Source organism: Camelus bactrianus, chromosome 36 (assembly GCF_048773025.1).
Source record: "Camelus bactrianus isolate YW-2024 breed Bactrian camel chromosome 36, ASM4877302v1, whole genome shotgun sequence".
NCBI lineage: Eukaryota > Metazoa > Chordata > Mammalia > Artiodactyla > Camelidae > Camelus > Camelus bactrianus.
The window spans coordinates 14,143,397-14,170,899 of NC_133574.1; the positions used below are offsets into that span (position 1 = coordinate 14,143,397).

General features: G+C 39.3%; 1 long non-coding RNA gene across 1 annotated transcript; it reads left to right on the forward strand.

Annotated features, from left to right (window-relative positions):
* The first annotated feature begins 19,452 nt into the window (after positions 1-19,452).
* On the forward strand, positions 19,453-26,690 carry LOC141576203 (uncharacterized). The gene is made up of 3 exons (XR_012504472.1): positions 19,453-22,925; positions 24,271-24,378; positions 26,266-26,690. It is a non-coding gene; the product is annotated as an uncharacterized LOC141576203 (long non-coding RNA).
* The last annotated feature ends 813 nt before the right edge of the window (positions 26,691-27,503 follow it).

Consider the following 27,503-nt stretch of genomic DNA (forward strand, 5'->3'; position numbering starts at 1 on the left):
TTAATAGTTAAACAGCAAAAAAAAAAAGTGACAATGAATATATATATGTTCATGTATAATTGAAAAATTGTGCTCTACACTGGAATTTGACACAACATTGTAAAATGCCTATAACTCAATAAAAATGTTAAAAAATTAATAGTTAAAACTTCTTCCTTTTTGTTAGAGGAACAATAGTGACCCATTGTTCGGACAGACAACAGCATTTTGGAAATCAAATGCCTTCTGCGGTTTTCTCTTCACATTCCTAATGGAAAGGTCACTTTGCTTACAGAGCATCTCAGGTTCTCCTAATGGAATTGCATGCATGGTAATTTTATTCCCCCTCCCCCAGTCCTGAGCTTTGCACAGAGTGGGAATTCAGTAAATGCTTGCATTGCCAGGGCAGGTGGGGGCAGGAGTCTAACTTACAGTCCAGGGAGGGCTTCCCTCCTCGAATTACTCACATGGTGTTTTGCCTCTCTGTCTCCCCAGGTGGAAGTTTAGGTAATTGGAAGCTGCATCAAACACATCCCTATTGCAGGTAGAGATATTATGTATTTCATTCAACAGCTGCCAAGGGAGAGGGAGGTGGGAATCCCTCCTGAGCAACCACTGGAGACTGCAAAGGCCATTAAGGTAAAAACAGATGGGAAATTGGCCAGTTTGGGGGTGAGAGAGAAACGGTGTTTGCACAATTCCCCTTGTGGCTGCCACCCCTGCTCCCAACGTGCCTGTCCTCCCCTCCCCATGAATGTGGGTCTCCATCTGTTTACCACTTGAATTAAGGGGCTGAAAGCTTAGCCTCTTCTCTGAACAGGGATGCTTGTGGAGGTTCCAGCTGTAAGTGAGAGCAGCTTGATAACTGGTATTGAGCATCCTGTGTAGTATGATGTCATTTAATTGGAGCCTGATTAGACAGAAGCTTCAATTAGCCAATGTGTCTTTCACCTCTCCCTCCAGGCTTCATTTCCCGAGTAAGGAGCAGACAGCAGCAGCAGTGACTGTGAGGAGTCCTGTGCAGTCAGCCAGAATTCAAACTCATTTCCAGCTCTTGCTGTGTGTGGTTCTGTACCCTGAGAATTACCATTCAGAGTGATTCTGTTCTAGGGTGAATCATTGAACGGAGTCCACCTGTGTTTTCTAGACTCCGTTACCATGCTGGAGGAGTTACAGGAAGCTCTAAAATTAAATCAGTAAGATTCGGAGGAAAATGGCTCATTGGTACTTATTTAAAATGCCCACTTGATTGATCCATCAGTTTGGTCTTTGTGTCACTCTGTTGGTAGCACTTGACAGACCCCTTTCAAAGCATCTTTCTTTTCTGGTTGCAAAATCAGGACAAATTACTGTTTTGTTTTTATTTTGTTTTAGTCAAAATGAAGAGATTCTTAGTAATACAAGGATAATTATTATATAAAGAGCAAAGATTTTGTTTTTGGAGAAAAATTTAAGCATGGAAGTGACATGTGACCTTGAACACATAGTTTCTGAGCTGCAGGGGAGTTTAAGGGAGTTTAGCCTCCCCCCTTTCCTCCCACCTTTGCACCCAGTAACAAGCTGTTTGAAGGAAAGCTAGTGCCTGGGGGGAGTCCCACATTATGCATGACACTCTTGGTGGATGGAGAGGTATTTTTAGGACAGGGTGCACAGGTGCGAGTCAAGGCTCCTGTGAGTAGGGTGGCCAGGTGCCTAGGTGTGCCCAGGACTAGAGTTTCCAGGGCTGGGGCACCTCACAGCTTGGATGTGTGGTCCTGGGAAGCCCATGGGAGTCAATCCTTTCCCCCTGGGGGAAGATTTACAAAAGTAGCATAAGAATTTCTTTTTATGTTAAAATATTTCCTAGAACTTCCCCTAGTCCTTTCCTTGTGTTTCTTCAAGGAAATAAATTTGGATGTTTGACCCAAGTTCCCTCACCTCCCCACTCCTGTTACCAATATGTCTCACAGCCTCTGGCTCCAGACCGTCAGGGTGGCCATGCAGGTGAGCAGGGCCCTGAGTATGCTAACTGTGACAGAGGCTGCTCTCCTAGTCCTCGTGGTGGGCTTTACCTTCCTCACTGGCTCTCTGGGGTCCATCTCTGACCCTGAACCAGGTTTGGCCCATTTGGTCAGTGACAATGTATCACTCAGCCATGAAGGTCGGAAGTGGAAGAGCTCCTTGTGTTCCCTGCAGGTCAGCCACCCCAACCCTGCTGTCAGTTAGTTCTTGCCCAACTTCTCTCTGTGGGAGTGGGTCAGAGTTACCCTGTGTCTTGTTGCCCCTGTGGGCAGGAGTGGGCCTGTGGATGTGTGGATCCTGTTGGTGGGGGCAGTGGTGGTCCAGGTCTTGGGGCTGACACACTGCACACCATCAACTCTGTGGAGGCACTTCCTGCCTTCAGTTAAGCCTCTGAGATGCTGCGAGACATTGACCTAGTGTCTTAGGACAACTTACTGTTTCTGCCCTTAGCCTGGTAGATTTGAAGTTGTATGGAGTGACCCACTCACTCAGTTATCAGTGAGCACAGGGGTGTGTAGCAAGTCTGGCCCATCAGTCTTACAGTTGTGCAGAGTATACCAAGGATGGTATTAGGTTTTGTTTCAGGGATTCTAAGAAATTTTGAACTTAGTATTGTGAAAATGCCTTCAGAGGTCCTCCTGAGCACCAGCTTTGGGCCTGACACAGTGCAGGCATTGAACAAAGCCCATCTGGCCCACAGGAAGCTGACTTTCAGAATCCAGTACCCAGGGGCCAACTGCTGTTCTTGTGAGGTTAGCTCTAAGGACAGATGATCAACCCAGAGACCCCCATTCAGGCATCACCAGCTGAGGAAACACTTTGCACAGCACAGGCTGGGGCTGGCACTGAGCGGGTTCTCATGCCCCAATGTGTGGCAGCTCCATCCTGCCAAAGTTGGGCTTTTCTTGGTTCATGGTCCCAGAACCTTACAAAGTGCTGTGCCATTTACTTATTTATCACCGTCACTGGTTACTCTGACTCTCAGCCAGCGTATGGGCCAGTGGACAGGGATCTGTGTGTTTTATTCACTTGTGCATCCCACGTGCCTAGGCACTCACTCTGTGTCATGGAGCCACTGAGTGTGCTGTGTCAGACCGCACAGCAGGTTAACCACCTGCCAATCAGATGTGGTAAGCACAGGGCCAGATCTGCTGCCTTCAGATTTGAATTGGGCTGCGATGCGGGTCTGCTGGTCCCAGTGGGTGGCAGTGAGTGCCTGGGCAGGTGCCACGTGGGGGCATACAAGGAGTAAGAAGAGAGGAGATGGAGACTAGGGACTTGGTAGGCACCGTCAGACATCATCTCAGATAGTAGGCAGCAACATGTGACACAGTGAGGCTGGGACTAACATCAGAGCTGGAAAGAAAGCAGAGTACATGGCCAGAGCATAGCTGTTAGACATCACTGAGCCCAGTAAGTGTCCCTTGGAGCTGTGGCCGTGGGCAGGACTGATGTCGGGGGTTTGTGGTGCTGGAGTTATTGGGTGTTTGCCGGAGGGCAGACAGGGTGGCGGCTAATGCCTGGTGATATCTCTGTGTGTCTGTGTGTGTGTGTCTGCAGGAAAAGTACTGTCACATTTGCCCCAATATAGTCAAGGAGTTTGCCAAGTATGTCATGGATCCGCGGAAGTGGATCAAACAGCACACAGGGAACAATGCCACCAGCCAGAAGAAGTTGATTATCGATGTTGGCTAGGAAAGGTTCCCAGGCCCTGAAATTTTCTTTCACTCAGAGATAAGACATTTGCTTTCTGAGTGTGCAGAGAATGACGTGTGTGGAGCTGTGCTGCCACCTCGTGTGTGCAAAAGTGGCTCTCCGTGGGGCTCCCGAGTGAGGTGGCCACCTTTTAGGGAGGACCTTGGGAGTGTAGGCTGCAGCTTCAGTGGCTGCTCTGGCTCCTGCGTGGTCCACGCCCTTGACTGGGTGTTTCATCGTGCTCCACTTTGGGTCTGGGTATCTGTTAAACAGTTAATGGTTGGTTAAACCAAGAGTGGTTAGGAAGCAGCTTTAAGAGCAATAGAAGATAATGGATTTGAAATTCATCTCCTACTGATATGAAAACTAGTTAATCTCGAGGCTTGATCAGAATTTGCCTCTGTATAAGAGTACTATATCGTACATATAACCTTCCCATCACACATGACGATCCGTCCTCAGTCCAACTTTTAACCCAATACAGCTGGTCCTGCTGTGTTCCCTGCTGCAAGTTAAAGCTTCTGTTTGAGGACAGCCTTGGAAAGAAGAATTAGAGATATCATCAGTTTAATGAGTAGTCACAAAGAATGATTACTGCTTTTGCAAAAACAGTAACTAAGAGGCAATATTTTAAGGTTTAAGTAAATTGGATTTTACTTCTATTTTGGTATAATTTTCTGCCTCATTCAGTTTACATTTAATAGGTAAATACAAACCACTGCCTGTTCTTCGATGTGTATGACTGTTTGTTCAGGGAAATGGCACACAATGCATGTCTGACTGTACCTGATATCACGGCACTCATTCGCTCTTGATAGTCTTCAGTTAAAATAGACATAAACCAACAATGTCCAGTGAACAGCTGCATGGCACCTTCTTCTTCCCTCGAGCAACACTTTCCATGATTTTTAAAGCATATTTCAGAATTTTGTAACTGAATTACTTATACTTTAGCTTATTTCACTTATGGAATTGAATGTAAGATTTTTTACTCAATAACATGATTGTTACCATATTGATTGTTTCACTTAGAAGCCACCACCATTCCCCCTTCCCAGTCTTCTAGCTCAGGTTTACAGTATGAGTCACTGACTAGGTTTTTTCTTATATCCTGGCTAACTTTTTCATGACATTAGTGTCTATACATCACATGCTCATTATCTACTCACAATATTTTTCATTACATGTCACATACACTGAGCACTTGCTTTTTACAATCTCATATAAAGTGTGAGTCACTGTGTATTCTAACACAGGGCTGGTCTGTCTTTGTTACTGTTTGATTTTTTCCCTCTCTAAACCCACACATTTCATCTCTTGAGGGGACATGTCACCATCACTCCATGCACAGAGTCACTTGGATTAATTTGACACATTCATTCCAATGTGACAGTTTTAAAGGCATAGTGAATTCTGTATTTGTTAAAGTTACTTTTTTAAAAAAAGTTGCTGAGAGAAATGTGTAATGTTTCTTTTATATCTGTATAAAATTCAGTTTGCCAACCCAGATTTTATGGAATCCATCTCAGATGTTGTTGACAAAGTAATACAGAACTGTCCCATCGATGTCCAACATCTCCTGTGTAACGTATAAGCTGCTTGGGTAACATGCTTGGATTTCATTCTGAAATTAAAGGCCCAGAATTCTGAGAATAATAGACTCTTACCATCAGTCTGCAGACAGTCCTATTTGACTTCTGTTTTATAGGATTTGTTAAGGGCCAGATTCCTGATAAAATATTTTTCTTGGAGTGAGGATGACTTAAATGCTTGGCAATATGACTCAGTTAACCACAAGAATTTGATTTAAATATTTTAGTATCTCTTATTCTTATCTGCCCAGCTGTATTTTTAAATTGGACAATTTTAACCCTCCATGTTGACTGAAAGATCAAGGGGGTCCTTCCCCTCTTGCTTTCTGTGAGTTCGCTGGTCTTGCTTCATGAGTATTTAGATTAGTGCCAGATGTGTTGTTGTCAGAGAGAAGGAGGAATCTGAAATGAACAATCAGAAAATGCTCATGTAATGTTTCTCCAAAATTCTTTGAGTGCAGAGAATTTTGAAACTTGAAAGGAGAAACAGGCAGTTCATGTAACTGTAGGATGAAGGAAGTGTTGCTGAAAGCCAGAGGGGAGGGGCAGAAAGTGGCAGTCAGCTGGCCCTGCTTCCCTGCCTGCTCACCTCTGTCTGCACATCCTGCTCTTCCCCCCAGACCATGTCTCCCCTTCATAGATGCAGGGGCCTGAACCTTAGGGAGGAGAGGACCAGGCTCAGTAGGTAGGGCTTAATACAGTTTAATTCATCTGGACAGTAGAATACTATTCAGCCTTTAAAAAGAATGAGGTAAACCAATGTTAATTCAAATGAAAAGATGTCTACAGTATATATTGTCAAATGAAAAAGCAAGTTGTAAAATTTACACATAGTATTATTTCATTTTACTTAAAATATTCTTTATGTATATATATATATAAGAAAAGGTTTTGAATGATATGTGTTAAACTCCTTAAAGGAAATAAAATATATCTTGGCAAGAGATAGATAACTCTTACTTTCTACTATTTGTGTTTTAAAATTATTTGAAATTATATGGTTAATAAATGTTATTTTTATTATTGGAAAACATTTTCAATATACACAAATTTGATGGGTAAAATCAAATTATAATTTGGTTTTTATTGGTATATAACCTTAATTAAACACATCTCACCTCCAGTAAATGTGCAAGGAAGGGAAAGCAAAGGCAGATGAGAGTATTAAGTTTAGTGCAGTATGTGTCTTGTTTTCCCTACTTCTTAAATCTCATGTAACATTAGCTGTGTCTTCCTGTCCATGAAAGCAAGGAACAAGTGCACACTATTTAGTCCTCATTTCATCATGGTGGAGATGAAACTTCTGCCAGCAGTAAGGATTGCTCATGCTGGGGTTGAGTTTTCTCATTTGATCATTTAGTTTGTTTTCAGTAGATTTACGGGATTCTTGAAGTAGAGCTGGCCTTCTAGCCTGAGTACCTTATTTAACAGATGATGACACTGAGCCCTACAGATAGGAAAAGGAGGCAAAACTGGAGGGACCTGTGTCATATGGGGCAAACTGGTCTTCAACGTTTTTCTAATTGAGGTAGGGTTGATGTACAATATTATATGTTTCAGGTTGCAGTTTTTAAAGGTTATACTCCACTTATAGTTATTATAAGATATCAGCTATATTCCCTGTGCAGTACAACATATCCTTGTAGCTTATTTATTTTATACGTAGTAGTTTGTACCTCTTAATCCCCTACCCCAGTCTTGCCCTCCCCTCTTCCCTGTCTCCATGGATGCCCATTTGTTTGTTCTCAGTACCTGTGAGTCTGTTTTTGTTGTTGTTGTTGTTGTTGTTGTTACGTTCACTAGTTTTCTTTTTCAGAGTTCATATATAAGTGATATTCTACAGTATTTGTTTTTTCTGTCTGACTTATTTCACTCAGCATAATACTCCCCAAGTCCATCTATATTGCTGCAGATGGCAACATTCATTCTTTTTTATGGCTCAGTAATATTCCATTTTATATATACCACAACTTTTTTATCCAGTCATCTGTTGACGGACACTTAGTTTGCTTCCATATCTTGGCAATTGTAAATAAGGTTACCATGAACATTGGGGTGCATATATCTTTTTAGGTTAATGTTTTCATTTTCTTTGGATGAATACCAGGAAGCGGAATTGCTAGATCATATATTAGTTCTATTTTAATTTTTTTGAGAAGCCACCGTCCTGCTTTCCATAGTGGTTGTAATAGTTTGCATTTCTATTGTTCCTACTGTTCCTAGTTTGGGTATATAAACTATACTGACTAAACCCAGAGTGAACTAGTTGCTCACAGTGTCTCTCAATGTGACTACACTTTGAATCAAGTAGGAAGCTTTTCAAATCTGGTTGCCTGGGCCAATTGTATCAGAATCTCTGGGTGGGGGTGTGTGATGTTGGGGGACTCAGCTCCTGGGGAGACTGATGCCCATGGAAAGCCAGGGCTGAAAACTGGTTTCAAGCACCACATGCTGCCTGCAATAGCTTGACGTCCTGGATAAATCACAGGCCTCCAGGACTCAGCTCTCACACACTAGTCTCTGTATAAACTATACACCAACAGTATATATGGGTTCTCTTTTCTCCACATTGTTGTTACATGTTTGTGTTTTTGTGGTCTTTTTGATGATAGCCATCCTGATGGACATGAGGTAATATCTCACTGTGGTTTTAATTTGCATTTCTCTGATGATTAACAATGTTGAATGTCTTTTCACTGCCTGTTTTCTCAGCTCAGTGGCAGGAACTATACGTCGATTTTCTTTTGATGAAGCAAGTAGGAGGAGGCTTGCTTTAGGTCCTGCTGACAACACCTGAGATCTTCTTGGTCACTGAGTGAACACCTAACTCAGGCTCACGGACAAGAAAAAGGTGGTGGAGAATATAAAATGTGGCTTTGAAAATTCATACATTTTAGAAAACCAAAACTTTTTTTAAGAAGTAGTCATAATCTAACTTTTATTTCAGTCTGTTCTGTAGATAAGGGTGTTCACATGCTTCCTTTTTTTAATTTAGTTTTTGTTCAGTTTCCAATTGTGATGGAGGTTGGGTCTGGGAATGGTTCTTCTTTTTCATTTTATTATATCTCTCAATCTTTATGGGTTAAAGATTGTCAGTTATCTATTGTAGACTTGAAGGGCTTTTTGTAAGTGGAAGATTTCCTATGTTGGCTGTGCACATTTCCATGATATTGCTGTGAGATCTGTTTTTGGTATGGTGTGATGCCATGTCATTCTTTTGTGTGCATTGCCTGTTATTTCTCTGATTGCCGATGTGGTTTTTGTTGTGGTAAACACAATCTAATTTTGTTGTTTCGCAGAGCCTCATTTTGGTTAGGTGTTTATCACAGATTGGAGAGTGGCTAGGGTTCCTCCTTGTATTGGAATTGAGACTTCCAAACCATTTCTGGGGTGCAGGCTGTGGTATGTGGTGTTGGAATGTCTCCAATACACACTCATGACAGTTCCTTTGTCCTTTCTATTGCCATGGGAATGTCCAAATTCTACACAGAGACACCAGTGGAAACAAATCCAAAGATCTCATGCATTAGGGCTTGCTGCAATGATCCTTCAGTCCCCCAGCTGGGTCCTCAGTGCAGTACCAGGTCAGTGCCATCCCTATTGTCACATTTGCATGTGGTAGACAAGGCTGATGGAAAGGCTTCAACTTCCCCTTCTGTGCACCCAGATCTCTGCTCTTGGCTCTCTCTTCCTTGTGGCATGGGACCACCAAGACAACCACAGAGCGTATCCACACTGTCTGCCTTGGACCCAATAAAAATCACAGTTTTGCCTATGAAATGTGCAGATTCTTTGGCCATGGATTCTGATTTCAACTCCAACTTCCCCTGGGTCCCTCAAACCAAAATTATGATGGTTCTGATAGAGCCCTGCTTTTCCTCTATTGCAAAAATGCCAAATTGGGCCCTGGATCTTCACAGATAGTGAATATGTCCATGAGATACCTAGATAATCCACACTATGTGCATCAGCAATGTTGCTTTTTGAATTCAGGTCCCAGGCAGTTCTGTTCTGTAGACACTACCAATCACAGAAAACAACGCACTCCAACCCCATGAGACTCAGTCTGTGCCATCAGTCTTAGCCCTCTCCCTCAGCTTCAGCAGACATTCCTAGCTCAGCATCAGCAGCTCAAGTCAAGGTCTGGGGATTGATTGCAGGGATATTTTGTGCTGGTTTCTTTCAGTTCTGTCAGCCAAGCATCTGCTGTGCACTCCTCTCACCATCATTGGATCTCCTTTAATCCCAACTGATCTCTCTGTGTGTGTCCCAGTAAAAGTGTTTTCCCCTTTTTGGCTCCCTCACCAAAAGTCAGGTCCTGCACTGATTTCCTTTTCTACTTTTCTTTTTCCTCTTTCCCAATTTTGTGAGGACTCTTTCTGTCTCTTGAAGTAAGAGATGTTCAACCAACGTCCAGCAGGTGTCCTGAGCAAAGGGGTGGGTAAATGGAGGTTTATCTTGCTGTGTACATGGATGATAGTGAGTTAAGAATGCACTTGTAAGGTAATCAATAAAAGATATCAAACATAAGATTGTTATATGGGAATTAAATTTTATAGGAGAAGAGGAATGAAATGAGTTCCACAAGGGAAACAACTATGTAAAATTCCTGGATTTTCTAGAAGAGTTTGTTTATAATGTGTTTTTTATATGGATGACACGGTAGATACAAAATCACTTTGGTATTTAATTTAGCTCCCATTGTGTACATTAAAAAGAGTGGGTTTTGTAAATCAATATTTATAATATCAGAAGCACAAACTTTTATAATGATTTAAAGTCAAGATAAAAATTTTAGTTATTTTTAAATGGATGAGGAAAGGACACAGTGTTTCAAATTCCTTTTAGAGGGTAGTGGATGAAAAAACATTCAGGCACTTTGTTCTAAAGTGCCTGGAAGCCAAGAACCTTTGCTGACCATTTAACGTTTTGACCGAATAAAATGATAAAGCCAGAGTCATTTCAGAAATGTCCAAAAGCTATTTCAAGAATCCCCTGCAAATGGCCAAATCCAGAACTCTGAACACAGTAAATGTTCAGTTAACACTAGCTCATTGACAAAATATTTTGGCCATTCAACTGATATCTATTAACAGCATAAATACAATATCCCTTCTTCCTACCTCTAACCTTCAAGGAGATCTTTCAATTTTTCAAATATCAGTCAAAAGTATGCTATTGAACAAAGCCCTCTACTAGATAATAAGTACACTGAATTTGGTTGTTTCATTCTTTTCCGGATATTGTTTACATGCCAATTATAATGCCTGGCCCAGGAAGCTCAGGAGATGAATCAAATAACTTGACCATGAAGGAGCACTGAGGAGGAGGCAGAGATGACCTCTGGCATGGGTATTATAATACATATAATACAAGGCTCAGAGGCAGTGTAGAGAAAGAAATGAGGAGCTCTTGGAAGTGGTGGGCAGAGGACAAGTGTCTGGAATGGTCTTTCAGAATAGATACATTTGAATTGACTCTTGAAAGATGGGCAGGTGTTTGACAAGGCAAGGTGGACACCACAAATAGTGGGGAGTGAAGCCATCTGGCAACCTAGTACCTTCCTCTCTGCACTGCAAACAGTTTGAGATGGCTAGTGCATGGCATGTGACTGTGCACATTGTGTCCATGGTGTGTGCACTGATGATTTAGAAATGACAGAGGGGCAAGAGGTGAAGCTTGAGAGTTGCAGAAGCACACAGAGAAAGACTGTCTTACATGGCTTTCCAAGGCATTTGGACATGATCCTGTGGCAAAGCAAGTCATTACATGATTATTAAAATAAACAGTATTGGTGTGGAATTTGCCTTCCATAACAATTATTTTCCTGCAGTGTGAATGACAAATTTGGGAGGTGGAAGAGGGGAAAGAACACAAACTGAACTACTGGTTGGAAGACAATTAGCAGTGGTCCTGGAAAGACTTAAGGCAATAAAAAGGCTGCGAAGGAAGGGCGCTGAAGGGAGGGACCTTAAGGATATGGCCTCCGGACAAACTGATTATTATTGTTTAAAGAGTAGTTTAGTGGGAAACAAAGCAAAGAGAAGCACAAAATGTGTTCTAAGTTTTTTGGGGTTATGTAGTTGGATCAATGGTATTGATATTTGCTATATATATATATAATATATATATATGGAATCAAAAAATTAATCACAAGTTTCTGGGAGAATATCTTCAGCACCCTAACTCCAGGTCCTCATTTTTTCTATGAGGCAGAAAGCACAGGTGATGTTATCCCCATTTTATGTCCAAAGGGGTAAACTTTTTGCCTACTATCACATGCAGCAGGTTGGGAAGTTAACTCTCTACCAGGCTTAAGAACATGTAAACAAGGGAGACAAGATCCATGCTTTCACAGAACTTATATTCTTGTGTCTGTGTTGGGGGGAACAGAATATGAACAAGTCAGCAAGCAATGAACCCAGGTCTGAAGGACTATGATGGTGGCAGGCAGTGGTACTTTATCTAGATATTAGGGAAAGTATCCCTGAGGTCACACTGGAGCTGACCTTCCATTGAGAAGGAATCAGTCATTCAGATTCTTAGGGGAAGAATGTTCTAGGCAGAGAACAGCAATTGAGAAGTCCCTGAGGTCAAAACAAGTTTGCTGCACCCTGAGGGAGGAATTCCAAATACAGAGCGATTGAAGAGCTAGGGAAATTCCTAGTTCCAATGGCATTCCTGGGAAGGTGAAAGTGAAAGGCTTGTGACCCATTAGGGTAAATACCTAGCACAAATACTCTTGGGGAGGGCTGGGAACTTGCCCACCATGCACAACACTATGCCTCTAGAAACTGCATCATGACTCACAAATGCTTTTGGAAGAGAAGTCCTTGCTCAGTTGCCTATTTTGGTACCTCATTTAACTAAAACTCATTTAGGTTTGCCTAGAGAGATGAACTTAAAAATCTTTAGATGAATGGAATTCATCTTAAATTTATCAGCTCAGAACAAGAAATCACCTACAGTCCAATGGCAGGCAGCTCTTCCCCCGAGGCTCCATGCCCTAACATGTTACATGGGAACAGAGCCTCCCAGACAACTTCCAAAGCCCTAAAAGAGACCAGAGAGGCAACATTTTCCCCAAAGGATGCCCCGTTAGCTCAGCTGGACAGGACAAGGAGAAATGGTACCCCACTGCCACGGTGCCAAGCTGGGTTCTTGTCTATGTGAACCTGGAATGCCTTGGAGAGATGGGACATTGGGGCTGCCTGCTGGCTCTGAGATGGGCCATCCCAAGCACAGTCCTGCCTGCTCTCTGGAACACACTGTTCACACCTCTCATCCTGTGGTCATCCTCCACTGCTACTTTGTGGGCTACCTATTCTTCTGCCAACAGTGTTTCTTATGCTACCCCATTCAGCCAAATGGCTTCAAATTCAAATTCTCACTACGGGTAATGCAGATCAACACTCTGACACTCTCTGAAAAGATTCTACTTTACAGCCAATTTTCTCAGATGCCTCTGCTTGGTGTATCTAAAAGAAAAAGTGTGTGAATTTAATGTTTATCAATATAGCATGAATAAATTATGAAATAATTAAATTATTCCTAAATTATGTATTTCCTTCCAGAGTATCACATTGAGAAGTTATATATCATGGGCACTTATTTTAAAGAAGGCTCCAAACCAGGAAATGCATTCTTTGGAGTGGTGCTGGAAACTGTGGCATGTTCTGGTCCATGCCGAGGGTAGGCTCACCTTGTGTCTGAGCTCATTTCAAACCATATGCCCATAACATCTCTTTACTTCAACTCACTGGCCAATTTTTTGTTCCTAAATTCACCATTCAACCTCGGATCATAAGAAGTTTGCACATACTTTCACAGCACCTGTATGTCTCCTTCCTAACAACTTTAATAATGGCAATTTTTCATTTATTTTCAGTGATAGACTCACTTGTCTCCCTCAGTAACTACAACTTCCACAGCAGCAGGGACCATGTGCATTTCTGCTTACCAATATGTCCCCAGAAACTAGCACATCTTCTGGCACACAGTAGGGGCTTAACAACTAGCTACTAGGGGAAAAATACTATGAAATAGACTCATTGGTGGAAATGTTTCTGCTTCTAAGAGTGGATCTGCTAAAAATCATTCAAATCAAGGCTAAATAAGGTTAAGGCTCAGCTATGCTGTTTTTTCCTTAAAAAAAAAAAATACAAGAAAGACTTTGCTGCTATTTGAGTTTAAACTGATTTTGGAGACAATTATCAAAAGGTTTGACTAACAATTTAACAACACTCATTTGGATATGTATGGAGATGACCAATTTTAAAACTTTTTTTTTTAATGGAATAAGAGTTCATTTTCAAAATGGTTCACCCAGATTCGGCCAAAGTTAAAAAGATAAGAAAAACTACCACTTACTTTGTCAGGCACTCTCTCTCTATTATTTTCATTTAATCCTCATATCTGAATCTTACCCCAGGTCACAGATGAGGAAATGGAGGGAGCAAGAGGCTGGGGTTAGACACTGACTAATCGGCAGAGCCAGGATTCACATCTAGGTCTATTTGTTTCCAAGAGCTTTGTCTTAAAGCTAAGCCAAACTTTAAGTTAAAAAATAAATGCTGACATTGAATAATAATGTTTGTTGCTTCCTCTCATGAAAAGGTACAAGACTACAGCTTAGTACCATCAACTGGAGCAAGTATTTAAAATAGAATTTGGAGGCCAATGATGGGGTAGCAGGGAAATGAGAAAATTCACAAAAAAGAATAAGGAGGGGATTCAGAAGTTGGCGGAGTAGAAGGACGCTCGCAGGTCACCCTCTCCCACAAATACACCGAGACCCACATCTACAGACCCACTCAGACAACCAGAGCACCTGTGGAACTCCGACAGAACATCGCCCTCTTCAAAAGATAAAGACACCAAAAAGCTGGTAGGAGAAAAGGAAAAAAGAAAGAAAAAAAGGCAAAGCAGCGCGGGATGGGTCCCGCGGGGAGGGAGCGGCAAAGGAGGACTGGCCCTCGCTCGCTGGGTCTCCCCTCTCCAACTGAGAGGCCAGCGGGACGGAGGGGGAGCCTCCGAGGCTCTGATCTGTACAGAGCAGCCCTTGACTAACAGAACAAAGTTAAACGGGCACAGAGTGTCCCCCCGACACCCAGCCTGAGACGCGGGCTGGCAGCGGTGGGCAGGGCCAGGCTGCACAAGCCGGGCGGAGGACGGGGGCGGCTGCACGGAGGTAGCCCCGGGGGAATGCAAGGGGCTGCGCGCCGTGGCTGTGGCTGCACAGGGCAGAACAAACTGGGCCCTCCATAAAACAGCAAGGTTGATGTGCTCTCGGGGGAAGGGTGCACACCCCCATCTCTGAAAACCCGCGGAAAGTTTTCGGGGGAAGAGAGGCGGGGCTCAGGCACAGCAGCCATATCCTCCGCGCTGAGCACTCAGGTGGGGGCGGGGGCGAAACCTGCATCCGCACCGAAGGGTTTAGCAGCCTCAAAAGCCAGACTGAGACTGGCCTGCAGCCCGGGGCAGATAGGATCCTTCCATCCTGGTCCCTCAGAGAACTTGCTCCACAAAGACAAACAAGGAGCTGGGTTCTGGCTCGGAGCAGGGACAGGGCTGTCCCTCGGTCTTCCCCGAGCCCACCTGCGGAGCGCCGACCAGGGCGGAGCGCGCAACCGCGCAGAGCAGCTGAGCTACCGGCGGCAGCGCAGGTAGAGCGAGAGCGGCCCCCAGCCTTTCGGGCAGGAACACAGCCCCTGACCGAGGTGCTGAGAGGGGGCACGACCCGCCCTCCTACCCGGCCAGTCTGCAACATCTGACTGCGGCATCCGGAGGGGCAGCGACCCACCCGCCCACAGCAGAGGAGAGCTGCACCTGACCCAGTGTTAGGAGGAGGAACGATCAGCTTGCCGACTGGTTCTGGGAGCAGCACAGAAGTAGGCGCCAACGGAGGGCCTCTGAAAACAGCAAGTGGAGCTTCCAAAACAGGACGAAGACAGAAAGACTTCATATTAAAAGCACACAGACTCCAGGAGAACACTGACAAACACCCCCTTTTTTTTTTTAAATCTGTTTTTACCTGTTCTATTATCTATTACTCTCTTAATCTTTACTTTTTAATTCATTTCTATTTCTCTTGGGTTTTGATGTCCTGCTATTGATTAGACACAGGTCTCAAATACGTCTATTCATCTCCCCCCCCTTTTATGGTAAAGGTTTCAAAAGGACGTCTCAACCCGATTAATACTCTGCTTCAACTCACTCTTCTATTATTCATTATACTCTGTTTTCAAACCCTCTTTCTCCCTACTTTTAAAATTCTTTCTCTCTCTCTCTTATTTTTTTTTTCTTTTTTTCCTAAGTTCTATCCCTAAATAGGCATCAGATATATAAAATGCTTAAGGACCAAAATAAACAACTGATACTCCATAAACCACAGTGCCAAAGAGTTATGAGCAAGATGAAGAAGCAGAAAAACCTTTCCCAATTAAAAGAACAAGAGAAATCCCCTGAAAGAAAGATCAACAAAATAGACATTGATAGCCTACTAGATCAAGATTTCAAAAAAGGAGTGATCGAATTGCTGAAGGAATTAAAAGAGATAGTGTTTAGAGATATAAAATATGTCAAAAATGAAATTGAAGCTATAAAGAAGAGCCAAGTAGAATGGTTAAACTCATTGACAGAGATGAGGAATGATCTAATAGCTGTGCAAAGCCGACTAGATAATGCAGAGGAACGAATTAGTGATCTAGAAGACAGGGCAATAGAAAGCACCCATTCAGAAGAACTACAAGAGAAGCAAATAAAAAATAATGAAAATAGCATAAGGGACCTATGGGATAATATAAAGCGTCCCAATCTTTGCATAATAGGGGTCCGAGAAGGAGAAGAAAGATCAAAGGGGATTGAAAAGGTTTTTGAAGAAATCATGACTGAAAACTTCCCAAACTTAAAGAAGGAATCAGATATCCAAGTACAGGAAGCTCAGAGGGTCCCAAACAGGAAGAACCCAAATAGACCCACACCAAGACATATCATAATCAAAATGGCCATGGTCAAGGTTAAAGAAATGATTCTAAAGGCAGCAAGAGAAAAGCAAAGAGTAAGTTACAAGGTAACCCCCATAAGGCTCTCAGCTGATTTCTCTACACAAACACTACAGGCCAGAAGGGAGTGGCAAGATATATTCAAAGCCCTGAATGAAAAAAAGATGCAGCCTAGGGTCCTTTATCCAGCAAGGCTATCCTTGAGGATAGAAGGAGAAATAAAGAGTTTCACAGACAAAAAAAAAAAAAAAAAAGCTGCAGGAGTTTAGCAACACTAAACCCATGCTAAAAGAAATATTGAAAGGGCTATTCTAAATAGAAAAGCAGCAGGATGCTACAGAAATGAGAAACACACAACTGGAAAGGTGATAACTCATGAATTACAAATAAAGTAAACATGAAATTATAAAAGAAGGCATACAAATCACTGAGAGTGGGAGAGGGAGGCAGGGAAATATGGAAAATATTTTTCTTTCTTTTTTAAATTTTTTTAACAGTAGGATGAGTTTGAGATCATGTTACTATCAGTTTAATAAAAACAGTTATAGTAATGCGTTGACAGATTTACAAAAAAGGGTAACCACAAGCCAAAAATTTACAAAGGAGTCACAAAAATTAAATAAAATCCATGATAATAGAAAGGAAAATTACCAAACCACAAAAGGAAGAAGAAAGGAACAAAGAGGATATACCAATTCAACTGCAAAGATAAGTTCAAAGTGGCAATAAACCCACATCTATCATTAATTACTCTCAATGTTAATGGACTAAATGCTCCAGTCAAAAGACACAGAGTGGCAGACTGGATAATAAAGCAAGAACCTTCAATATGCTGCATACAAGAGACCTACTTTATGGAGAAGGACACATATAGATTGAGAGTGAAAGGATGGAAAAGGATATTCCATGCAAATGGAAAAGCCAGAAAAGCAGATGTTGCAGTACTGATTTCAGACAAAATAGACTTTAAAACAAAGGCCATAAAGAAAGATAAAGAAGGACATTTTATAATGATTAAAGGAGTGATACAAGATGAGGATATTACACTCGTTAATATATATGCACCCAATATAGGAGCACCTAAGTACATACAAGAATTACTAACAGAGATAAAGGGGGATATTGATGGGAATACAATCGTAGTTGGAGATTTTAACCCTGCATTAACATCACTAGACAGATCTTCCAGACAGAAAATAAACAAGGCAACAGAGAAATTAAATACTACAATAGAAAAACTAGATTTGGTGGATAATTTCAGAGCATTACACCCCCAAAAAATAGGATATACATTCTTTTCAAGTGCACATGGAATATTTTCAGGATCGATCATGTACTTGGGCACAAAAGAAACCTCAACAATTTTAAGAAGATAGAAATTATCTCAAGCATCTTTACTGACCACAATGCCATGAAACTGGAAATCAACAACAGAGAAACAAAGGAGAAAAAAAGGAAAGCATAGAGATTAAACAATATGTTATTGAAAAAACAATGGATCAATGAGGAAATCAAAGCTGAAATTAAAAAATACCTTGAGACAAATGATAATGAAAGCACAACCACTCAAAACCTATGGGACACAGCAAAGGCAGTGCTAAGAGGGAAGTTTATAGCGATACAGGCATTCCTCAAAAAAGAAGAACAATCTCAAATAAACAATTTAACCCACCACCTGAATGAATTAGAAAAAGAAGAACAAAAAGCCCCAAAAAGCAGCAGAAGGAAGGAAATAATAAAGATCAGAGAGGAATTAAATACAATAGAGTTTAACAAGACCACAGAAAAAATCAACCAAACCAAAAGCTGGTTTTTTGAAAAAGTAAATAAAATTGACAAACATCTGGCCAAACTCACAAAGAAGAACAAAGAGAGAGCACAAATTAGCAAAATAAGAAAGGAAAATGGAGAAATTACAACAAACAAAATAGAAATACAGAATATCATACGAGAATATTATGAAAAACTATATGGAAACAAACTGGATAACCTAGAGGAGATGGACAAGTTTCTGGAAACATACTGTCCACCAAAACTGAATCAAGAAGAATCTGAACACTTGAACAATCCGATCAGTAGAAAGGAAATAGAAATAGCAATTAAAAACCTCCCTACAAATAAAAGTCCAGGACCGGACGGCTTCACCGGGGAATTCTACTAAACATACAAAGAAGAACTCATACCAGTCCTTCTCAAACTCTTCCAGACGATTGAAAAGGAGGGAATACTCCCAAACTCATTCTATGAAGCCACCATCACCCTGATACCAAAACCAGGCAAAGACACTACAAAAAAAAGAGAATTATAGGCCAATATCACTGATGAACATAGACGATAAAATCCTCACCAAAATTTTAGCAAATAGAATCCAACAACACATAAAAAAGATTATACATCATGACCAACTGGGGTTCATCCCAGGGACACAAGGCTGGTTCAACATACGCAAATCAATCAGTGTAATACATCAGATCAACAAGAGAAAGGACAAAAACCACATGATCATCTCAATTGATGCAGAAAAAGCATTTGATAAAATTCAACACCAATTTATGATAAAAACTCTCGCCAAAGTGGGTATAGAGGGAACATATCTCAACATAATAAAAGCTATATATGACAAACCTACAGCCAGCATAGTACTCAACGGTGAAAAACTCAAAAGCTTCCCACTAAAATCTGGGACAAGACAAGGATGCCCACTATCACCACTCCTATTCAACATAGTCCTGGAATTCCTAGCCACAGCAGTCAGGTAAGAGAAAGAAATAAAAGGGATCCAAATTGGAAAAGAAGAGATAAAAGTGTCATTATATGCTGATGACATGTTACTATATATAGAAAACCCTAAAAGGTCCACACAAAAGCTACTAGAGCTGATTGAAGAATTCAGCAAGGTAGCAGGTTACAAAATTAATGTTCAAAAATCAGTTTCATTCCTTTACACTAACAATAAAACAACAGAAGAAGAAAGCAAAGAAACAATCCCCTTTCAAATATCACCCAAAGTAATAAAATATCTGGGAATAAATCTAACCAAGGGGGTGAAAGAATTATACACAGAAAACTATAAACCATTGATGAAGGAAATTAAAGAAGACTTTAAAAAATGGAAAGATATTCCATGCTCTTGGATTGCAAAAATCAATATTGTTAAAATGGTCACACTGCCCAAGGCAATCTACAGATTTAATGCAATCCCTATCCAATTACCCAGGACATATTTCACAGAACTAGAAAAAATCATAATAAAATTCATATGGAACCATCAAAGACCTAGAAATGCCAAAGCATTACTGAAGAGAAAGAAAGAGGCTGGAGGAATAACTCTCCCAGACTTCAGACAATACTATACAGCTACAGTCATCAAGACAGCATGGTATTGGTACCAAAACAGACATATAGACCAATGGAACAGAATAGAGAGCCCAGAAATGAACCCACAAACTTTTAGTCTACTCATCTTTGACAAAGGAGGCAAGAATATACATTTGAATAAAGACAGTCTCTTCAGCAAATGGTGTTGGGAAAACTGGACAGCAGCATGTAAAACAATGAAGCTAGAACACTCCCTTACACCATATACAAAAATCAACTCAAAATGGATTAAAGACTTAAACATAAGACAAGTTACAATAAACCTCCTAGAGGAAAACATAGGCAAAACATTATCTCACATACATTTAAAACTTTTCTCCTAGAAGAAATAAAAGGAAGAATAAACAAATGGGACCTAATGAAACTTACAAGCTTCTGCACAGCAAAGGAAACCAGAAATAAAAGAAGAAAACCTACGGAATGGGAGAAAATTTTCGCAAGTGAAACCGACAAAGGCTTGATCTCCAGAATATATAAGCAGCACATACTACTCAATAAGAAAAAAATAAACAACCCAATCCAAAAATGGGCAGAAGACCTAAACAAACAATTCTCCAAGGAAGACATACAAATGATCAAAAAGCACATGAAAAATGCTCAATATCACTAATTATCAGAGAAATGCAAATCAAAACTACAATGAGGTCTCACCTCACACCAGTCAGAATGGCCGTCATTCAAAAATCCACAAATGACAAATGCTGGAGAGGCTGTGGAGGAAGGGGAACCCTCCTACACTGCTGGTGGGAATGCAGTTTGGTGCAGCCACTATGGAAAACAGTGTGGAGATTCCTCAAAAGACTAGGAATAGACTTACCATATGACCCAGGAATCCCACTCCTGGGCTTGTATCCAGAAGGAAATCTACTTCAGGATGACACTTGCACCCCAATGTTCATAGCAGCACTATTTACAATAGCCAAAACATGGAAACAGCCTAAATGTCCATCAACAGGTGACTGGATAAAGAAGAGGTGGTATATTTATACAATGGAATACTACTCAGCCATAAAAACTGACAACATAATGCCATTTGCAGCAACACTGATGCTCCTGGAGAATGTCATTCTAAGTGAAGTAAGCCAGAAAGAGAAAGAAAAATACCATATGAGATCGCTCATATGTGGAATCTAAAAAACAAAAACAAAAAGAAACAAACAAAAACAAAGTGTAAATAAAGGACAGAAATAGACTCACAGACAGAGAATACAGACTTGTGGTTACCAGGGGGGTGGAGGGTGGGAAGGGATAGACTGGGATTTCAAAATTGTAGAATAGACTACACTGTATAGCACAGGGAAATATACACAAAATGTTATGATAACTCAGAAGAAAATGTGACTATGAGTGTGTATATGTCCATGAATAACTGAAAAATTGTGCTGAACACTGGAATTTGGCACAACATTGTAAAATGATTATAAATCAATAAAAAATGTTAAAAAAATAAACCTAAAAAAAAGAAAAAAGAAAGAATACTGAGCTGGAATGGGGAAGCCTTGGCTGTGAAGATTGCTCTGGCTATTCATTCATTCATTCATTCATTCATTCATCAAGTTTTTATTGTGTGGTTACTATGTATCAGGTCCTATGAAATGAATTCTAGCTGCTACAGTGATAAAAGGACAAGGTTTCTGAATCCAAATACTTTATAATCTAGGGAGGCCACAGACCTGTAAATGAGGACTCATACTTCACTTGAATATTGGATACTATATACACTGGAGGACAGTTGTGGAAGAGAGAAGTTAAAACCCTGGTGTAGCTGGTGAGGTTGGAAAGCATTAGAAGGTGTTTACAGAAGGATTAGTGGTTAGGCTGCAAAACGGAAGGATGTGAAAGTGGGGAGAATGATTCTCCTCAGAGGACACAGGACCTAATAAAGACATGGATGTGCGAAAGAACATTTCCCGACCTCTGGGTAATGCAATATAGCCTAAATGTAAGCTGTTGGTGAAAAAGCTGGTAAGAAATGGGGCCTGACAAATAGGCCTAAATGTTCATAAATCTGGTGATGGAGAAATTAAAGAATCTTTAACAAGGTTGTATATTATCATTTTTATTCATTAGAAAAATTACTCTGTATCAGTGCAGTGAATAGGTTAAGCTGTAGTAAGTCTAAAAGCAAAATGAAAATAATTCCACATACTTATATAGCAGACAGGAATTTATAAACACTAGTTATTGATGTAAAAAGTACTCTGAATCTCTAAAAATTATGTGATCTACTCATTGAGTATATGTGTGCTTCATTTAAATAACCCCCATTATAGAATTTAACTGTAGAAATGTTTCTTTCAAGTAGGTATCACTTAGATGACAGTGGGAAGTAGATGTCACATCTCTGTGGTCCTGTTTCCCAATCGCCCTTCATCTTGCCCTGTCCTTTTCACTGTTAGTGTCTTTAACATCTCATCCTCCCAAGTGAGCATCCTCCCATGCCCATCACAAATCCCACCATACTGGGAAGCTTAGGTCCTTGATCCTTTTATTGAAATGTCCCATAAAAACATCTTATCTAAAAGCACACTGTAAAGACAGCCCTTGTTTGGGAATCCTTCTCAGGAGATACATTTACACTCTGTCCTACAGAGGAGGCTCTTGCCTTTATAGGAGGGGTAGTAAGAATTTTACGGCCAAGAAGGAGAAGCTTAAGTCTATCCCTTTTGTACATTTATTTAATAAGTATTAAATGTGTAAGTGGTTACCATAGTGACAGGGTAACTCAAACATAGATTCTGCTATTAGTGTGTTACCTGTGTAGCCAGGAGAGACTATGATCAAGAATTTTCAAATCCAAGATAGAGATTAAAATCACCAAAGTGAATACAGATAAAAGAGTGGGAAGCAAAAAATAAATATCTTAGTTTATTATTTTACATGTTGGAATTAAACAGCCTGCTTAATGGGAAATTGCAAATTTTTTTCCCATTTTAAAGCCTCTTTTATGTTAATTTGAATTTAATTTACATGCCACTTTAGATACAATATATTTGTCTTTCAGAGTTTTTGTTTTAGGTAGGTTTTTAACAGTTTAACTGGGAAATTAAATTGTATCTTTAGAAGTTACATTATCAGGATGAACTAATTAATTGTTCAGAAGAGAAGAGTGAGATTTTATAATCTTGTTTTATTTGATTGTTAGTGCAAGGATCAGACATCTTTCATCTGGAGAAATGCTATTGGTTGCTGAGGGCTCAATCCCGAACTGGATGATTTGATTTAGAGACATTTGGCCCATTGGCTTCACCACCAATTCGTCCATCCCTGAGTGAAGGTGGGAATCCTTCTATTTTCTACAAATGTTCTTTGCTAAACACGTGAGCCTTGTTCCACCTTTGGAGCCTTGCGTAAGTCGGTTTACCTTTCTGCACCTGAATATTCTCATATATAAAATCAGTTTGACCAAGACAATCATTATGAAACTGTGCTCCAGTGCGGTGCCTCAGCATCTGGTGCAGGGTCAGGGTGGTGGACACTGAATAGGCAAAGCTCTAGCTTCCACACATGATCCCACCTCTTCCTCAGATGAGGAGTGTCTATTGTATATCTTTTAAATAGAAGAAGGTTCCACTGCTGTATCCTTCCCCCACCTTTGAATAATTAAGAAACCACTGGACTAGAACATCTCTAAGGTCCTCACTTAGCTCTAAACTTTTCACTACTATATATATATATATTTTAAATGAGGTTTGCAAGGAGTAGTTGTGGGTGATAATCACAAAAACTGTATTTGAAATCTGAAAGCTTGGGTTCTGCTTCTGATTCAGACCTTTTTAAAAAAATTTCTTACTTTTAGCAAGTCATTTAACTACTTCTTAGCTTCAATTTTCTGCTCTTTGTGGGCACAGAATTAGATACTTGAAATAGTCTGTATTCTTCAGGCTTAAAGTGTGTTTTAAAAATATTTGTTAGGGGAGCTAGAACAGACAGAGCTTCCACTTCAGCAGTGCAGTTATGTTTTTACCTTTTTAGAATTAGAGATTGAGAAATCATTTCATTTGAAAACAGAATGATTCCATTTATTTTTTATGAAAATTTTAAAAACCACAGGATTAGATTATAAATTCCCCTTTATTTCTGAAATTTAATATATTTATTTATACAGATTAAGTGGCACAATGAAGACTGCAGTACAGAATTTCTTTCTCTTATAACAAAGTGTGTTAGTTTCCTTTGCTTCATGAAGGAGCTGTATGAAGCTTGTTAATAACAACACAGTATATCTTTGATAGAGTTCAACTTTTCTTCTTCTATTTTCCTTTTTCTTCTTAGTCTTTCCATATTAGGATAATTGTGGTCTCTGACTTTTTTCCAGTTAAATTTTTGAAATATATTTTTATTTTTTACATTCTACAATCACTTTTGACTTTTGGAATTAATATATGATAGAGACAGGTAGGCAGACAATACCAAACACTAAATGATAGTATTTTCTTTTAGGAAGTTAAATTTTGGTTATAATTATGCCAGGGGGGAAAAAAACTTCTTAAGACAGTGGAAACTACTGATAACTTTTAAAAACTACGTCAGTTTATGTAAGTCATGCCTCCTTTCATAAGCATGTCATTATTAACAGGAAGTTTGTTGGCTGTGATTTATTCTGTGTTCCTATTTTACAGGTTTATTTAATGCTTTTGTTGAAAATCATGACAGCCACATAGATTTTAAGGAGATATCCTGTGGGTTATCAGCTTGTTGCAGAGGACCTCTGGCTGAAAGGCAGAAATGTAAGTGTGTTAAACATCACAAAATTTGGAAGCTATACAGAGAAAAATATTAGCATCCATTCATGTAAAAAATCATCTGATTAAGGCTTGAATTTTCATCCCTTTGGCAAATAGCAATCTCTTGCTCAGGTTTTACTGAGGTCAGTGTAAAGGTTCAATCATCTATTCTTTTTTACTTTGGAGTAATTTAAGATCATTGTTATTAATAATGGTTGATTTTCCAGATGAATGTACAATTCATGACAAACGAACTACATCAGTCATGATGTGTTTTAAAATGTTAAGCATATAGAAAATATTTTCTGGTAGCCTATATAGTAAATTTGTCTTGCTTAACTTGAATTCCAACTTATTTTCTATCACTGTGTATATTGATATTTTATTAGCAAAATTAAATTTATGATAAAACAATTTTATTAAATACTAAATTTATCTTTTAAACCTAGCTAAAATATTATAGCATAATTTATAAGCATATTACATTAATAAATCTTAACCATATTTGTTTAATAAAATGCAGCAGTTTACATTTAATTGGAACCTAATTCTTATATATTCACTAGGGTCATTATCACTGCATCTTTCTAAAATACAGCTTCACAAATACTGCATATTTTGGGTATGATACTTAATAGTTCAATATTCTTTAGTAATGTTGCACTGTGATGCACTCAGTTAATTTAATAGCATAATTATTACACGGGTGTGTGAACTAGATAATTATTTAATCTTAAAAATTTAGATTTCTTTTATCTTCCCTGATAGTATACCATTACTCTAACCTGGCTTTGTGATAGATTATTTGTTCACATTAAAGTTCTGGTATTAAAGAGGCTGAAGTCTTTGTTCCTCAATTTAGGTTAATTATTGTCTTAAATTTTTCTTATATTTATTTTTTGCCAGTGGACTAGTGGAAGTTAACCAACTAGACTAACTAGCAATTTTGCTGATATTGATGTTAATTAGCCAAGTGCTGAAATTTCGGATTTTTAGCTTGTTGTATATAAACTTCATTGAATATTTCAAATTGTTCTTAGGCAAAAATATTGGGTGCACATTAATTACATTGGAGAGGTAAAATCTTTATACAGTCATCTCTCATTATCTGCTGAGGATTGGTTCTGAGACCCCCTCAGATACCAAATCCATGGATGCTCATGTCCTTATGTAAAATGGCATAGTATTTGCATATAACTTATGCACATCCTCCTGTATACTTTAAATCATCTCTAGGTTACTTGTAATACCTAATACAATGTAATTGTTTGCAAATAAAATGTAAATGATATGTAAATAGTTGTCAGTGAATAGCAAATTCAAGTTTTGCTTTTGAGAACTTTCTGGGAAATTTATATGTGTACTTATATATATTCTTGCTTCTGAGAACTTTCTGGGAAAGTTATATATTGATCTACTGTTTATACCTGTGAATGCAGAACCAATGGATACAGGGGGCTGACTGTACCAGATTTTTGTTGATTCTTAATATAGATGGAATACTTTCAGCATTGTAAGAATCAACTCTGAAGTGATCAGTTTTAAATATTAGAAATTAATTTAAAAGCTTGAATTACCTTCTCAAAATCTGTGAGATATTGTATAGTAACTTGGCCCTTTTTCAGTTTGAAAGAAATTTAACTTTAGATTTAAGTGAAGGATAGAGTTCTCTAAGCTGGCTAATGATATGAGGAGAGAGACTTGTGAAGTGTACAGGAATTCCTACAAGTTCAAAGGAGTTTAAGGACACAGTGTCCTCCAAATAAGAACTTAATCCAGAATGTAGTTGTTTGAGGAACTAAGTAATTTTACTAGGGCAGCTTGTAATAAAATGTATTATACTTCAGAATATGAAAGTAATTTCCCTCCATAAGAGTTTCTTTTCTTTAGTTTGCTTCAAGGTATTTGATGTTGACCGTGATGGAGTTCTCTCTAGGGTTGACCTGAGAGACACGTGGTTGCACATTTAGAGGTCTGGAAGGACAACTGCACCGATGATACCCTGGTAAAGTCTGATTGTATACATCTTCTTGCATGTAAACTTCCAACAGGAACATAGAGTGAAGAATTTTTTAAAAGAGGTTGAGAAAAAGATTTCTTACTACTTCTAGGTTCTATATTATGCTACTCAAAATATTCATAGCCAAAGATGCAAAATTGGGAAGAGAATTTGCCTTAGAAAATTTAATAAACTGAATGTATTATGTAAAAAAAATGAAACCACTGGAAAATTGTCATAATCTTTAAGGTAAAGAAGCAATCTATTTCTGTAATTAAAAAAAAAAACTTGACTGAAAATACTTTATACTTCAGCTACTGGCTAATAAAAATGATACCTTCTCTTTCCTACCTACTGACTTGGGTTTCTGGTTTTAAAGGAATTACATGTGGATGTATCCAACATTGTAGAAGACAGATAGAATGCACATGACACCACAAAGCTGAGTCTAGCAGAGATTAGTTTGTTCTTTTCTAAAAATACATTATATTCTGAATTGGTATACATACCTTACATATACATACTTGAATCTCTTCTACATCATCCCTGCTAAATGCTTATTTGGACCTGTGGTTACAGTGCCTCCAAGTTGCCCCTAAGGAAACCCCATTCCACCTTTAAACAATTCCATTAAGTGTTATTTACATAAAAACATTATATTTTATAAGCTAGGCATTTTATAAAATTTAAGTAGAGACAGCCCTTGCCATCTGTAATTTAAAATCTTTACTTCTCCCATTTTAATACATTATGGTAAGACAAAGCTTATATTGAGCAAAAGAAGCCACAGAATAAAAGAACACATTGTACAATTCAATTTATATGAAGTTCTAGAACAGAGACAGAACTAATGTCAATAAGTGTTACAATAGTGATTTAGGAGATGGGTGATTTAACTGGGAAGGACCATAGGATATCTGGGATGATGGAAATTATTTTTTATCTCAATGTGGGTGGTGTATATATTTTAAAAATTTTTTTCAATAATATTGGTTAGGGTCTGTCCTAAGTTCTTTAATAGCAGCCAGAATAAGTGTATAATAGCAGAAACAACCATGTACTTTACAAAGAATAAGGCCTTGAATTTTTTTAGTTTCACAACATTTATTGAAGATATTATAATAGGTTT